General features: G+C 42.2%; 1 long non-coding RNA gene across 5 annotated transcripts in view; it reads left to right on the forward strand.

Annotated features, from left to right (window-relative positions):
- The window catches only part of LOC107000611 (uncharacterized), a 67,979-nt gene that overhangs the window by 6,256 nt on the left and 46,792 nt on the right, over nt 1–14,931 (forward strand). The window lies entirely within an intron of this gene.

Here is a 14,931-nt window from a genome sequence, read left to right on the forward strand (position 1 = left end):
GAGCAAGGCCAACCCAGCCAAAATTGTGACATATAAGGTTTTATGGCCTCCATTTTAGCAGCCTCCTTTTTGTCCCTTGTTTTTATTGTGGGTTTCTTCTCCTCTCATGACCAGCTCTGCTTTACTCATAGTAAACCTTCTTTATTCATATTACATCTTTTTTTTTTTTTTTTTTTGAGACGGAGTCTTGTCGCCCGGGCTGGAGTGCAGTGGCCGGATCTCAGCTCACTGCAAGCTCCGCCTCCCGGGTTTACGCCATTCTCCTGCCTCAGCCTCCCGAATAGCTGGGACTACAGGCGCCCGCCACCTCACCCGGCTAGTTTTTTTTTGTATTTTTTTAGTAGAGACGGGGTTTCACCGTGTTAGCCAGGATGGTCTCGATCTCCTGACCTCGTGATCCGCCCGCCTCGGCCTCCCAAAGTGCTGGGATTACAGGCTTGAACCACCGCGCCCGGCCTCATATTACATCTTTAAAAATGTTTTTTAAATTTTATTTTTAATTGACAAATAATAATTGTATGTATTTATGGGGCACAATGTGATGTTTTGATACATGTATACATTGTGGAATGATCAAATCAGGCCAGTTAGCATGTCCATCACCTCAAATATTTATCATTTCTTTGTGACTATTTTGAAATAAACAATGCATTATTATTGTTGTCATTATTATTATTTATTTTTAGAGGTGGGGTCTCTCACTCTGTCGCCTGAGCTGGAATGCAGTGGCACAATCATGGGTCACTGCAGCCTCAACCTCCTGGGTTCATGCAGTCCTCACAGCTCGGCCTCCCAAGTAGACCACAGCCACGAGCCACCATACCCCCACTGTTTTCTTTTTTTTTTTTAGAGACAGGGTCTCATTATGTTGCTTAGGCTCATCTTGAACTCCAGGGCTTAAGCAGTCCTCCTGCTTTGGCTTCCCAAAGTGCTGGGATTACAGGCACGAGCCACCATGTCCAACCTGAATCTGTTGTTTCTTAAGGATAAAGGTATGGCATGTCTTTGAGTCTACAGTGATTTACATGTAACTGGCACTCAATAAATGATTCTTGAATCAAATTGAACACCATATCAGTATTGATAAATATTTAGAGACAAGGTCTCGATTTGTTGCCCAGGCTGGAGTGCACTGATGCAATCATAGTCACTTACCGGGTTCCTTTAGCTATATTAACTCAGCTGCTTATTTAGCCTGCTTTTGAAAAAGACCACCTTTGGCTGTAGCAGATTTATAATTATTTCCTTTCAACATGACTTCTAGCTATCTCTGCAGCCTGGTTATCTAGAACACAAGTAGTCTAAATCCTCGAGTGGCTCCAACAATGGTAAATATTGGGGGAGCTGCTTCATATAGCACAAATCTGTTTACTGGGAAGTTGCTGGTTCAGCATCTCATGGTTCATCCCTCTCTGATTAGCTTCCTGGCCCATATTCCCTTGGATTAGGAGTTTGGTGGGATCCTTAGCCATAACATTCCTGAGTTACAGAGAATGTGTATCAGATCCCATTTTCAGAAATGTCCTTGCTATAGATAACAGACAGTTATCTGCTTATATCTTGAGAAATAGTAGTGTAAGAGAAAGAAGATTGGTCTGAATACTGATTAGAATATAAATATGTTCTAATCCTGGTTTTACTATTAGGTAACTGCAGCTTTAGGTGCATTATTTGATACTTCTTCCTAATCTTTAAAGACATTAGATTAATTCTCATAGATGCTATGATTTTATGATTACCAGAGTATGAGATCCTTTTTAAAATCCAGATGGCAAGGGCAAGAAGGGCAGATGTTGCCTGACACTTAGAGGAGAACGCCCTGGATATGAGTGCCTTAATCACATGGACTGGGTCTCACTTATGTGGGAATACCACGGGTCCAATAAGGACTGAACTGGACTAGAAATGAGAACACCCTGGATACGAGTGCCTTAATCACACGGGCTGGGTCTCACTTGTGTTGGAATACTGTGGGTACAATAAGGACTGAACTGGACTAGAAAAGAGGATAATGATACCTTCCCCACTTTCTTGAAGGAATGGAATAAGCTAAGTTGAAATATCTTTGAAAATCTATAAAGCATTATCTCTAAAAGGTGCTATTTTTAATCAAGGAGAAGGTGTTTAGATATAATTCTTCCATGGCAAATTATAAATATGCCATCTTTAATGTACTGGATACTTATCTTTGAGTTACTTTTTCAGTGGTGATAACGACTTTGCATTGAATCGTTTATAGTCTTTCCACCAGTTCTTCTTGGGATAAATAGCATACACTTGAAAGATGGGTGATTTTGAGAAGGCTGCATGAGACCATGAAACAAAGCAAAGCTGACTAGCCTAAGCTGAACTCTAGTCTGTGACTCATCACTAGTTTGTCTAATCATTTAGGATAGCAAACTAAGCACAGGCTTATGTATGACAGGAATGCAAAATCCCAGGTCAAATTTTGGGCCCCAAATTTCATGAAGTATCAATGTGATAAATAAACTTTTCTCTTTACCTCCTTCTCCCCCTCCTAAAACAATTGCAGAAGTATGCAGTGGGCCTAGCAGCAGTATGTGTGGCTGATTTAGCGGGGGCAGGGGGGTACTCAGTTGAGTAAAAGATCAATGTGAGTCAACAGTGTGTTGTGGCTGCCGGAAAAAGCTGATACAATCTTAGGTTGCATTATGAGAAGTATAGTGTGCAGAACACAAGGAAGACGACTATCTTACTCTGTTCTGCGCTGACCAGAGCACACCTGAAATTAATCTAGCTCTGGGCTAGATATGCGACATATAGATCATCTTGAATATGCAGAAAAGAGAGATCTAACAACAACAACAATGTTAAAGGCACTGGGAACATTTATTTAGCAAAACAAGGCAAACAAACTCAGGAAGGATATTGTCACTTCATTCAGATTTCTGAAGGGGCCACATATAAGAGGTTTTTATTTGTTCCACATGTCCATAAGGAGAGGAGCTGGAGTCAATGGATAGAAACTAAGTGAGGAGGCTGGGCGCAGTGGCTCATGCCTGTAATCCCAGCACTTTGGGAGGCCGAGGCGGGTAGATCATGAGGTCAGGAGTTCAAGACCAGCCTGGCCAACATGGTGAAACCCCGTCTCTACTAAAAATACAAAAATTAGCTGGGCATGGTGGCACGTGCCTGTAATCCCAGCTACTTGGGAGGCTGAGGCAGGAGAATTGTTTGAACCAGGACCCGGGAGGCAAAGGTAGCAGTGAGTAACAGTGAGCTGGGATCATGCCACTGTACTTCAACCTGGGCTACAGAGCGAGACTCTGTCTCAAGAAACTAAGGTAGGTGTATTTCAGGCCAATACAGTTATTTTCATTAGGTGATGTCAAAAAAACAAAAAAAATGATGAGTTCTCATTCATGGTGTTCAGGTATGGTCCAGATGACCACTTGGTGGGAGTGTTGTAGAAGATAGTCATCAGATGGGTAGTTGAATTAGAGTCTCTGATTTCTGTGTATTGCTGTAACATGAACCAAGAAAACCTTAGGAATGTCAAATACAAAGAATCATAAATAAGCCATAGAACAATACAAGACAGTTTGGTATTTGATGAAGTAAAAGTCAGTAAGTGTGAGCTTACTGAAGAACCAGATGATAGGAAGGTTTTATTATTAACTTTTTAAAAAGTGTGTTTGGGTTTGTTTGGATTGGGTTTAAAGGAAGCACTTTATTGCAAGAGTATATGGACCCTAGTTTCTGGAACCTAATGGTGAAAAGAGTTCTACTCCCAGAATCTGGGGATGAAATAACTATCTCATGGTTGCAAAGAGCAATTTCAAATTGCAAGTGGTTGTATCTGGGGAATCATAAGGGGACAAAAATGGATGGGGGTTAAGAGATCAAGTAGGTACACAGCCCAGGGGTGAAACAAGTGTATAGAAAGAATTATGTATTTGTTAAGTTAGGCCAAACAGACTCATGTTCTGTACTTCATCAGCTGCAGATAATTGGCTTCTTAAAATACTTTATACTGAAGCAAAGTAGATTATGTACTCTGAGAAGCTATAAGGTGTACTAATGATTCATTGTGGAGGGCTTACAGTATTGTAATAACTGACCAGGTTCTCTGTCCCAGCAACAAACTCACCACTGGCAAGTTCAGCCCCACCTTAAACACTAGACTAGTTCTGCCCTTAGTCCCAGAACCTGAGTCCTACTTCAGATCTCAACCTTGCTTGCTGCTAGCCCTGCCTGAATTAATGTCCCAAATCTAATAACTAGTTTAGGGCATTAAACCTTTTTGTGACCGGGCATGGTGATTCACACCTGTAATCCCAGCACTTTGGAAGGTCAAAGTGGGAGGATCTCTTGAGCCCAGGAGTTTGAGGCCAGCCTGGGCAACATAATGAGATCCCATCTTTAAAAAAAAAAATCAGCTGGACATGGTGACATGTGCCTATAGTCCCAGCTACCTGGGGAGCTAAGGTGGGAGGATAACTTGAGCTGAGCTCAGGAGGCAGAGGCTGCGGTGAGCCGTGGTTGTGTCACTGTAGTCCAGCCTGGGTGACAGAGTGAGAACCTGTCTCAGAAAAAAAAAAAAAAAAAAAAAAACAAACAAACAAAAAACAAAAAAAAAACCTTTCTGTGCTCTAAGTTCAGTAATTTAATCTTGAATCTCTTGTTTCCTTAAACTCAGGTCTCTTTCTGATATCTCAGTGCACAGCCCCCTTTTAAACTTAGCATTGCCAAAGACTTGAATCTGGAATCTGAATTTTGTGTCCTGCTGCCTCTTTTCTGTGAGTTGTTCTTTGGTTTGTTTGTTTTGAAATGGGTTCTTGCTATATTACCCAGGCTGGTCTCAAACTCTGGGACTCTCGCTATTCTCCCACTTCAGCCTCCCAAATAGCTGGGACTAAGGAGTACACCACTGTGACTGGCATATCCTGCTACATCTTGCCAGACTAACATAGACTATTTCCTAGACTGCCATTCGTAAATCCCAGAGCCCCAGAGCCCCACCTTTGGGCCCCTGTGAGTGCAACAATTACAGCCTTCGGTTCTAAGAATCAGGAATCCCTTCATTGTCCGAATCCTCTCTTACAGTCTCATGTTTCTCTCTGATCCCAGTAAGTTGGTCTGACCAAACATTCTGCACCTAGGGAGCCAAACTGATACTGGCCTGTGTTGGAGCAACACACTGAAGGCCCTTTGCTATACTCAGCCTCTGAAGTCAGTAGCCAAAAAGAGCTTCTTGCTGGACTTCCAGGCCCTGCATCTGGGCAACGCAGCCCCACTATGTACTTGTCCTGTCCAGACTCTGGAAAGAGTTAGTTTCAGTAGTCCATGGCAAGCTGCACAGTTTGCCTTACACATGTTGAGAATAATTTAACATTTATTCTCTTAATTGCTTAATGTGTTTTTTGTTTTTGTTTTTGTTTTGTTTTGTTTTGAGACGGAGTCTCACTCTTGTCGCCCAGGCTGAAGTGCAATGGTGCGATCTTGGCTCACTGCAACCTCTGCCTCCCAGGTTCCAGCAATTCTCCTGCCTCAGCCTCCCAAGTAGCTGGGATTGCAGGCATGTGCCACCACACCCGGCTAATTTTTGTATTTTTAGTAGAGACAGGGTTTCACTGTGTTCACCAGGCTGGTCTTGAACTCCTGATCTCAAATGATTCGCCCGCCTTGGTCTCCCAAAGTGTGTGAGCCACCGTGCCCAGCCCACTGCCTAGTTTTGTAAACAAATATTAAATGAACCAGACATTGGGGTCAAACATGAATAAGTCATATGGTGCTTCTTCTCATAATTATGATAATAATGCCTTCCATGTCTTGAGCACCTGCTGTGTGCCAGGCACTGTGCCAGGCCTGTAAGTGACAGACTTTATAGGGGCTGGAAAGTGCATTGCGAGGGGTAGGGGGAAAAGCCGGATAGTTTGTGTTACATACATAAGGCTGCAAACACAGCACATGGCTAGTGCTTAATAAACAGTAGCTATGTTTACAATATTATGTGATAACATTACCAAAAGTACTGGGCAGGTCCAGAGGTGGGAGAAAACAAATATCTGAGCCAGAGGGATGTGTGGAGGGCACAAGAAGGTCAATCAAAAAGAAGGAAAAGCAAGACCACAAGCAGAAAAAGATAGCCATTGCAGAGTAGCTAGTCTATCTGGAACACAAGAGTAGATAAAAGGCCGCATTGAGACAGCATATGTGCAGCAGATCTAGAGAGTTCTAGAGACGTGCGTGCTAATGAGAGGACCGTAGCCATAAAACCCTTTACTGTAGTCACAGGAGAAAATGATTGCATGAATTTGTAAAAACCGGAAGGATAAGACAGAAGCCTGAAAATTATTCAATTAAAGGAAGGAAGATTGCAGACTGCTTAGTCACCTGAAGAGAGAGAATAGAGCTTACAAAATGAGAGGAGATGATTGCATCACTTAAGTGAGCATTGATCAAGTACTTGGCAGGACAAGTGGAAATGTTTTTCTTTTAAATAATTCAAGCCTGCAGGCTTCCAATTCAGTTTAAGATAGTTTGAGTCTGCTATATATAAATGTGGATACTGTTCCAGTGGTAAATGAGTAGAATTCAAAGGAGGAATAAGTAAAACGTATTATCTATGTTCGACTAAGAGTACATGAATAAAGCCCTGGTGTTAAATACACAATAGCCTCCATTTGAAGATGTATAAGAGAAAGGAAATACTATTTGCTTGTTGACCTGGATTATAATGTAATTAACCCATATTATTCTAGTATAATCAGAGAGAGTCAAGCCTGATGCTCCAAAGACATTTCTGTTTCTTACATTCTGCTTCTATCAGATAGACTTAACTCAAAATCTATGACAGACTGTCATGGCTGGTTGCTCATATTTCTCTCAGTATTTTCCTGAGTTAATCAGTACAGAAAGTGGCAGGGAACCAAATGATGTTAAAAGAGTATTAAAGCTATAGGCATATAATATAGGATTATATAGTAACGATACTGTTTAACTGATCATTTTTCTGTTCATTGGGAAGCAGTGTTCTTATTTTATTAGAAGCAGCATGGTACAGTAGCAAAATCATGTTTTTTAAGTTCTAACTCTGCTATGTATTAGTTATATAAGTTACTTTTTGAACTTTCTTTTATTCTTCTTTATCATGAAATGACAGTACTTGCTTGAATGGTTGCTTGAAGGATTACATGAAAAGCAGGTCTGGGAAATAATTAGCAGTCCAGTGCCCAGCTCTCAGTAGGGGCTCACACATGTTAATTCTCCATGTCTCCCCTACAGGAAAGCCTCTCATGAAGTTGCCTAAGGAGCACAACCCCTGGAATAACCTTAGTGTTGGTTAATCAAGAAACTGTTTTTTGTTGTTGTTTTTTTTTTTTTTTTTGAGGGTAGATTTTACTTTTTAAAAAACAGAAATTAACTCTGAGCTAAGTTAATGGATGATCAGGTTAGAGATGTTCACAAAGTGTGACTGTGAAATAATTGGCTTCTTTGTTGGGATTGTAGATGGACTCTGAAAGCAGCTCCAATACAGAAGTTCCAGAAAAGTGTTAAAGCAAAAACAACATTTTTGGAATCAGTTTTGGATAGATAAATTCTTGTATGCTTACACTTCAGCTTTGTTACTTTATAAGCACACTTCCTTTCCAGGAAGAGGTGATGCAAACAGAATTGATAATAGATACCAGTGGAGAGTGAGGAGAAAATAAAACCAAAGAAAACATGTAGAGGCCATCCCACTGACACAGAGCCTAATTGAAATATTTTTAAATTCTTTCTTTAGATACAACTCAAGCCTGGTTGCCAACAATTTCTAAAGTCTCATTTCTGAATCTATATTATATTCTCTCAGAGCAAAGCAGTCTTCAGCTCAGTATACCATACGTTAAAATAAATGTATCTTTGTCTTTGCTAATATCCTTGAGTTTCCAAGACTTACAAACTTGAGGCCGATTCTTTATTCTTACATTAAACTTGTTACTGTCATTCCTGTTTGTGAAATGTCTTGCATCCTGCCCCTTCTCCAGTCTTACTGCATCCACCATCATCACCTGCCTACCTGGATCTTGCCTGCATCATTGTATTAGCAAGCAAGCTGTATTAGCTAGGAAGCTATTTCTCCTATTTCAGTGTGTTTGTCTTTTAGTAGAGCCTTTTCAGCGTAATAGTTTAAGATTAATATTAACACTCCCATCTTATGTGTATATTTATTACAATACCCAACATTGATGTATAGGTAATTGTTTATAAGAGAATCATTAATCATTTATGTTTCAGAATTTTCTATTAGATTTTGAGATATTTGAAAGCATGAACTATTTTATTAATCTGTCTCAGTAGTGCTTAGTACGGGGTCTTGCATGTAGCTGCGTCACTTCAAACAAGTTATTTAATGGCTCTGCCAAAATTTCTTCTTCTGTGAAATGGGGATAATATCTTTCTCAAAGGATTGTTTCGTTAAAAGAGTATGTATATATGTGTATCAAAAGGTAGTGTTTCTATTATAGCTTTTCCATATGTTCATTTTTTTTTTTTTTTTTGAGACAGAGTCTTGCTCTGTTGCCCAGGCTGGAGTGCAATCGCACGATCTCAGCTCACTGCACCCTCTGCCCTCCAGGTTCAAACAATTCTTCTGCCTCAGCCTCCTGAGTAGCTGGGATTACAGGCACGTGCCACCAGGCCCAGCTAATTTTTTGTATTTTTAGTAGAAACAGGATTTCACCATGTTGGCCAGGCTGGTCTTGAATTCCTGACCTTAAGTGATCGCCTGCCTAGGCCTCCCAAAATGCTGGGATTACAAGCATGAGCCGCCGCACCTGGCCACTTTTGTGTTATTATAGCTCTCAAAAAAAGTTACTGCTTTCTGGCCGGGCGCAGTGGCTCATGCCTGTAATCCCAGCAATTTGGGAGGCCAAGGTGGGTGGATCATGAGGTCGGGAGATCGAGACCATCCTGGCTAACATGGTGAAACCCCATCTCTACTAAAAATACAAAAAATTAGCCGGGCGTGGTGGCGGGTGCCTGTAGTCCCAGATACTCAGGAGGCTGAGGCAGGAGAATGGCGTGAACCCAGGAGGCAGAGCTTACAGTGAGCCAACATCACGCCACTGCACTCCAGCCTGGTCGATAGAGCAAGACTCTATCTAAAAAAAAAAAAAAAAGTTACTACTTTCTTATTTTAGGCAAACTCCTTTTTCCTTACTTTTTTTTTTTTTTTTTTGGTGGTAGGGTGTCATTCTGATGTCTGAGCAGGAGTGCGGTTATGCTGTCTCGGCTCCCTGAAACCTCTGCCTCCCGGGCTCAAGCCATTTTCCCTCCTTAGCCTCCCAAGTAGCTGGGACTACAGGCGTGTGCCACCACGCCTGGCTAGTTTTTGCATTTCTAGTAGAGATAGGTTTCGCTATGTTGCCTGGGCTACTCTCGAGCTCCTGGACTTAAGTGATCTGCCCGCCTCGGCCTCCCAAAGTGCTGGGATTGCAGGCATGAGCCACTGTGCCTGGCCCAGTTTCTTGTTTTTATCTTGTCTCTCCAATAAGAGTGTTAGCTCCTAGAGGACAGGGACCATCCTATATTTCTTTCATATGCCCTGCTATACATGGCATAGTTCTGGGATTTTATTCATTCATTTAATAAACATTTCTTAATATTTAATGTACAATAATATGCCATGGAATATAATAATTAATAAGACAAGGTTTTTAATAGTGTTGAGGTACTTCCATTCTAATGGGAGCTAGACATACTAATATTTAGTATTTCACTTAGTGCTATGGAAGACTTTGTAGCAGATGATTAATATTCTCAGATCTATTAATTACATAAATCTGGGATCTAAGCAGAGTATGAGCAGGGTGAGTGCCTGGCAATAAGGGCTCCCAGTCTGCAGCAGTATCTGAGGTGAGACATGATAAAGGACTGAACTAAAGCCCTAGAAATGGTGTGGGGATGGATTCAAGAGCCACTCTGGAATTGAAAATCAAAGGGATTGTGATGACTCCAACATAGAATATGAAATGTAGAAGACAAGGACATTCAGGATGATTCTGGCCTCTTGCCTCAGCATTGGCTTAATAATATAAGCCATTTAGGAAATAAGAGCCATGAGAAGAAAAAGCCAGTTTGGACATTAAGATGCCCCTGGGACCTCCAGAAAGAGATCCCTGTGAATAGCTAGAAATTCAAGTCTGGGGCCTAAGGATTGGAATTTGGACTAGAGAGAGAGAAAACTGGAAATTTTAGCAAATAGTGGTTGTTGAAGCCATGGGAATAGAAGAGACCAGGATGTGGAAAGATGAGAAGTATAAAGTACCTGAGACAGAAATGTACAGAGAAGTTAGAGGAGATGCAGGAATCAGCAGGCCCCCAGTGTCAGAGTGTCCAGCAGTATTAATGCTGCAGTGAGACCAATTTGTAATTATGTGTTGAATTCAGCATTTGTGAGAGTATTGAAAAGGTGGTCCCTGGCTCAGTAAATAGTGATAAGAATGAATTGAATAGGGGGCAAGAAAGGATCTTTGAAGATGAAATAGGGCCTTTTTTTTTTGACAGGGTCTTGCAGTGTCACCCAGGCTGGAGTGTAGTGGTGCAACTACAACTCACTGCAGCCTCGACCTCCTGGGTTCAAGTGATCCTCTCGCCTCAACCATCTGAGTAGCTGGAGCCACAGGTGCATGTCACCGAGTCCTGGCTAATTTTTAAATTTTTTGTGAAGACAAGGTCTCACGATCTTGCCCAGGCTGACCTCAAACTCCTGAGCTCAAGCAATCCTCCTGCCTCGGCCTCCCAAAGTGCTAGGGTTATAAACATGATCTGCTGTGCCTGGCCTGGGCTTTTTAAAAATGAAGCTTTCTTGAACATTTTTTGTGAGAAGTAGGAAAAAGGCCAGAAGAGAGAGAGAAAGCAGTATCTGTTGTGTTCTAGGATATGGGCTGACCCCTTCACATGTTTTATGTTTAATCTTCATTATCACCTTATAAGCAGGAGTGTCCTGTCCACTGGGCATGAGACAGCATGGTTAACTAACTTGCCCAGAGGAGTCAAGAATTGTTTGACTACTGGCCGGGCGCGGTGGCTCAAGCCTGTAATCCCAGCACTTTGGGAGGCCGAGACGGGCGGATCACGAGGTCAGGAGTTCGAGACCATCCTGGCTAACACGGTGAAACCCCGTCTCTACTAAAAAAAAATACGAAAAACTAGCCGGGCGAGGTGGCGGGCGCCTGTAGTCCCGGCTACTCGGGAGGCTGAGGCAGGAGAATGGCGTAAAAACCCGGGAGGCGGAGCTTGCAGTGAGCTGAGACCCGGCCACTGCACTCCAGCCTGGGCGACAGAGCAAGACTCCGTCTCAAAAAAAAAAAAAGAATTGTTTGACTACTAAGACTAAACTCTTTCCACTACATGTGGCTGTTTCCAGGCTCTTATTCATCTCTAATCCTTCACTAAAGAAAGGGGATAATTTGTTGGTCTGGATACAGAAGAGGGTGGAAAGGTTAGTGGGGCCAAGGTCACTGTGGACAAACTGCATGGGAGGAATACGGACACTGTCCCCATGACAGGAGGCAGGATATAAGAAATAAACTACACACAGTAAGACCTAGAGATGGAAAGCTTCCCTAGAGATGAGAACTAAGGGAGCATACTGGAGCCTTAGCTGGTCATTTCCTAAAAGGGAGGGGTAGAGGAGGGCATTATGCAGAGATCAGGAAACACTCGATAATTGACTACTAGAAATCATAACTGGGGCCAGGCGCAGTGGCTCACATCTATAATCCCAGCACTTTGGGAGGCCGAGGCAAGTGGATCACAAGGTCAGGAGTTTGAGACCAGCCTGGTCAACATGGTGAAACCCTGTCTCTACTAAAGATACAAAAAATTAGCTGGGCATGGTGATGCTTGTCTGTAATCCCAGCTACTCAGGAGGCTGGGGCAGGAGAATCGCTTGAACCCGGGAGGCGGAGTTGCAGTGAGCCGAGATTGCACCACTGCACTCCAGCCTGGGCGACAGAGTGAGACTCTGTCTCAAAAAAAAAAAAAAAAAAAAAAAAAAGAGAAAAAAATCATAACCGAAGGCTGGGTATGGTGTTCCAGCACTTTGGGAGGCTGAGGCAGGTGGATTGCTTGAGTCCAGGAGTTTGAGACCAGTGGGCCAACATAGTGAAACCCCATCTATACAAAAAATGCAAAAATATTAGCTGGGTGTGGTGGCACACACCTGTAATCCCAGCTACTTGGGAGGCTGAGGCAGGAGAATTGCTTGGACCCTAGAGGTGGAGGTTGCAGTGAGCCGAGATGTGCCACTGCACTCCAGCCTGGGCAACAGAGCGAGACTTTGTCTAAAAAAAAAAGGGGGGGGGGAGGTGACCAGGCTTGTGCTTACACCTGTAATCTCAGCATCTGGGGAGCTGAGGTGGGAAGATCACTTCAAGCTGGGAGTTTGAGACCAGCCTGGGCAACATAGTGAGACCACATCTCTACAAGAAAAAAAAAATGGGCAAAAAATTTGAACAGATACCTCACCAAAGAAGATGACAAATAAGCGTAGGAAAAAATGCTTAAGATCATGCATCATTAGGGAATTCCAAATTAAAACAACAATGAGATACTACTGTACACCTATTAGAATGGCTAAAATCTAAAACATTGACAACACCAAATGGTGATCAGGATGTGGAGCAACAGGAACTCCCATTCATTGCTGGTGGGAGTCAAAATAGTACAGCTACTTTGGGAGAAAGTTTGACAGTTTTGTATAAAATTAAACCTACTCTTGCCATATGGTCTAGCAATTGTCCTTTTGTATTTAGTCAAAGGAGTTGAAAACTTATGTCTACACAGAAACCTACACATGAGTGTTTATGGCAGCATTATTCACAGTTGCTAAAACTTGGAAGCAACCAATATGTCCTTCTGTAGATAAATCAGTGAATAAACTATATGGTACATCCATATAATGGAATATTATTCAGTGCTAAAAAGAAACAAGCTATGAATCCATGAAAAGACATGGAAGAACCTTAAATGCTTATTATTAAATGAAATAATTTGAAAAGGCTATATACTATATGATCCCAACTATATGTAATTCTGGAAAAGGCAAAACTATGGAGATAGTAAAATGATCACTGGGTGTCAGGGGCTTTGGGAGGAAGGGATGAATAAATAGAGCACATGGGATTTTTAGGGCAGTGAAACAGTACCATATGATACCATAATGATAGATACATGTCATTATACATTTGCTAAAACCCATAGAATATACAACACCAAATGTGAACCCTAATCCAAACATATGGACGTTGAGTGATAATGATGTGTCAATGTTGGTTCACTAGTTGTAATAAATTGTTTGTTATGCAGCACCACTCTGGTGCTGGATGTCCATAGCAGGGGAGGCTGTGTGTGGAGGCAGGGGGTTTGTGGGATAGCTCTATATGTTCCACTCACTTTTGCTGTGAACTTAAAATGCCCTTTAAAAGTCTACATAGGCTGGACACAGTAGCTCATGCTTGTAATCCCAGCACTTTGGGAGGCCGAGGCAGGTGGATTACTTGAGCCTAGGAGTTCGAGACCACCCTGGGCCACATGGTTAAACTCCATCTCTACAAAAAAACACAAAATTAGCTGGGCGTGGTGGTGTGTGCCTATAGCCCCAGCTACTCAGAAGGCTGTAGCAGAGGATCACCTGAGCCCTGGAGGTGGAAGTTGCAGTGAGCTGAGATTGCGCCATGCACTTCAGCCTGGATGACACAGTAAGATGCCATTTCAAAAAAAGTCTATGTAAAATAGTTGAGGGGGGAAGGATTGGGAAATCAGTATATTGTAGAAAAACTATGTGAAAATATTTTATGTTTATATAAAATTAAGTTCCATTCCCTAAAGAATAAGGGATAAGATATAGAAAAGCTCCAGATTCTCAAGATGATGGAGAGCACCCAAAGCATTCTTTTTCTATTTTATTTTATTTTTTTAGAGATGGGATTTCACTCTGCCTCCCAGGCGGGAGTGCGGTGGTGCGATCATAGCAGGGACTACAAGTGTGCACCACATGCTTAGCTACGAACCTGAAGTATTCTGATGCAGTGGAGAGAGTGTAGAACTCTGGAGTGAAGAGACCTGCCTGGAACCCTGACTTTGTCACTAGGTGATTCCTATAATCTCACTAGGCCTGTTTTCTCAGCTGGAAAATTGATTGATTTGTAGTATCTGAAGTGCCTTTGAGCTTGGGATATCCATGCTGGTGTTTGGCCGCAGTACAACATAGTGATTAGAACACAAACTCTGGAGTTAGAATGTTTAGGTTAAACCTCAGCACCTCACACCCAAGCTATGTGACTGTGGGCAAATTATTAGCCTCTCTGAGCCTCAGTTTCTTCATCTGTAGACTAGGGATAATAATAGTAAATATCCTGCTGGGCAGTTGTAAAGATTCAATGAAAAAATAAATCTATAGAAAGTGCCCGACACACAGTAAGTAGAAGATAAATATAAGCTATTATAATTACAAAGTGTATATGCTGTTATTCTGATACCCTTTTGCTACCGCTGAGAGCACACTACTCTACACCTACATGTAGTTGCAAGGAACAGGAGGTAAATGGAATTAACCAATTGGAGTCTGCCAGGTTCCCCATTTGGGAAAGGAATGAAAGGAATCTTCAAAGATCTGAGTGGTCAGGACCTCTGGGTTATGACTCAGCTACAGTCAACTGCCAGATTTTCCCACAGCTCAGTGGAAAGTCACTGAAGACTCTGTGAAAACAGTGCCATCTTTCCTTCAGTGTTTCTCTGCTAGGATGCACCGCTGACTCTGGAAGTCTGACCATATTTTTGTCCTAGCAGGCAGAGGGATCTAAGCAGGCTTGGTCAATTTTTCACCCAAAATGTCTACAACTGTTTCTGCTGTACTGATGATGCCACAAGGCTCAAGCCTGTAAGAATTTATTGTCAACCCCACTGCAGGGCATCAAA

The sequence above is a fragment of the Macaca mulatta genome, chromosome 10, assembly GCF_049350105.2.
Source record: "Macaca mulatta isolate MMU2019108-1 chromosome 10, T2T-MMU8v2.0, whole genome shotgun sequence".
Classification (NCBI taxonomy): Eukaryota; Metazoa; Chordata; class Mammalia; order Primates; family Cercopithecidae; genus Macaca; species Macaca mulatta.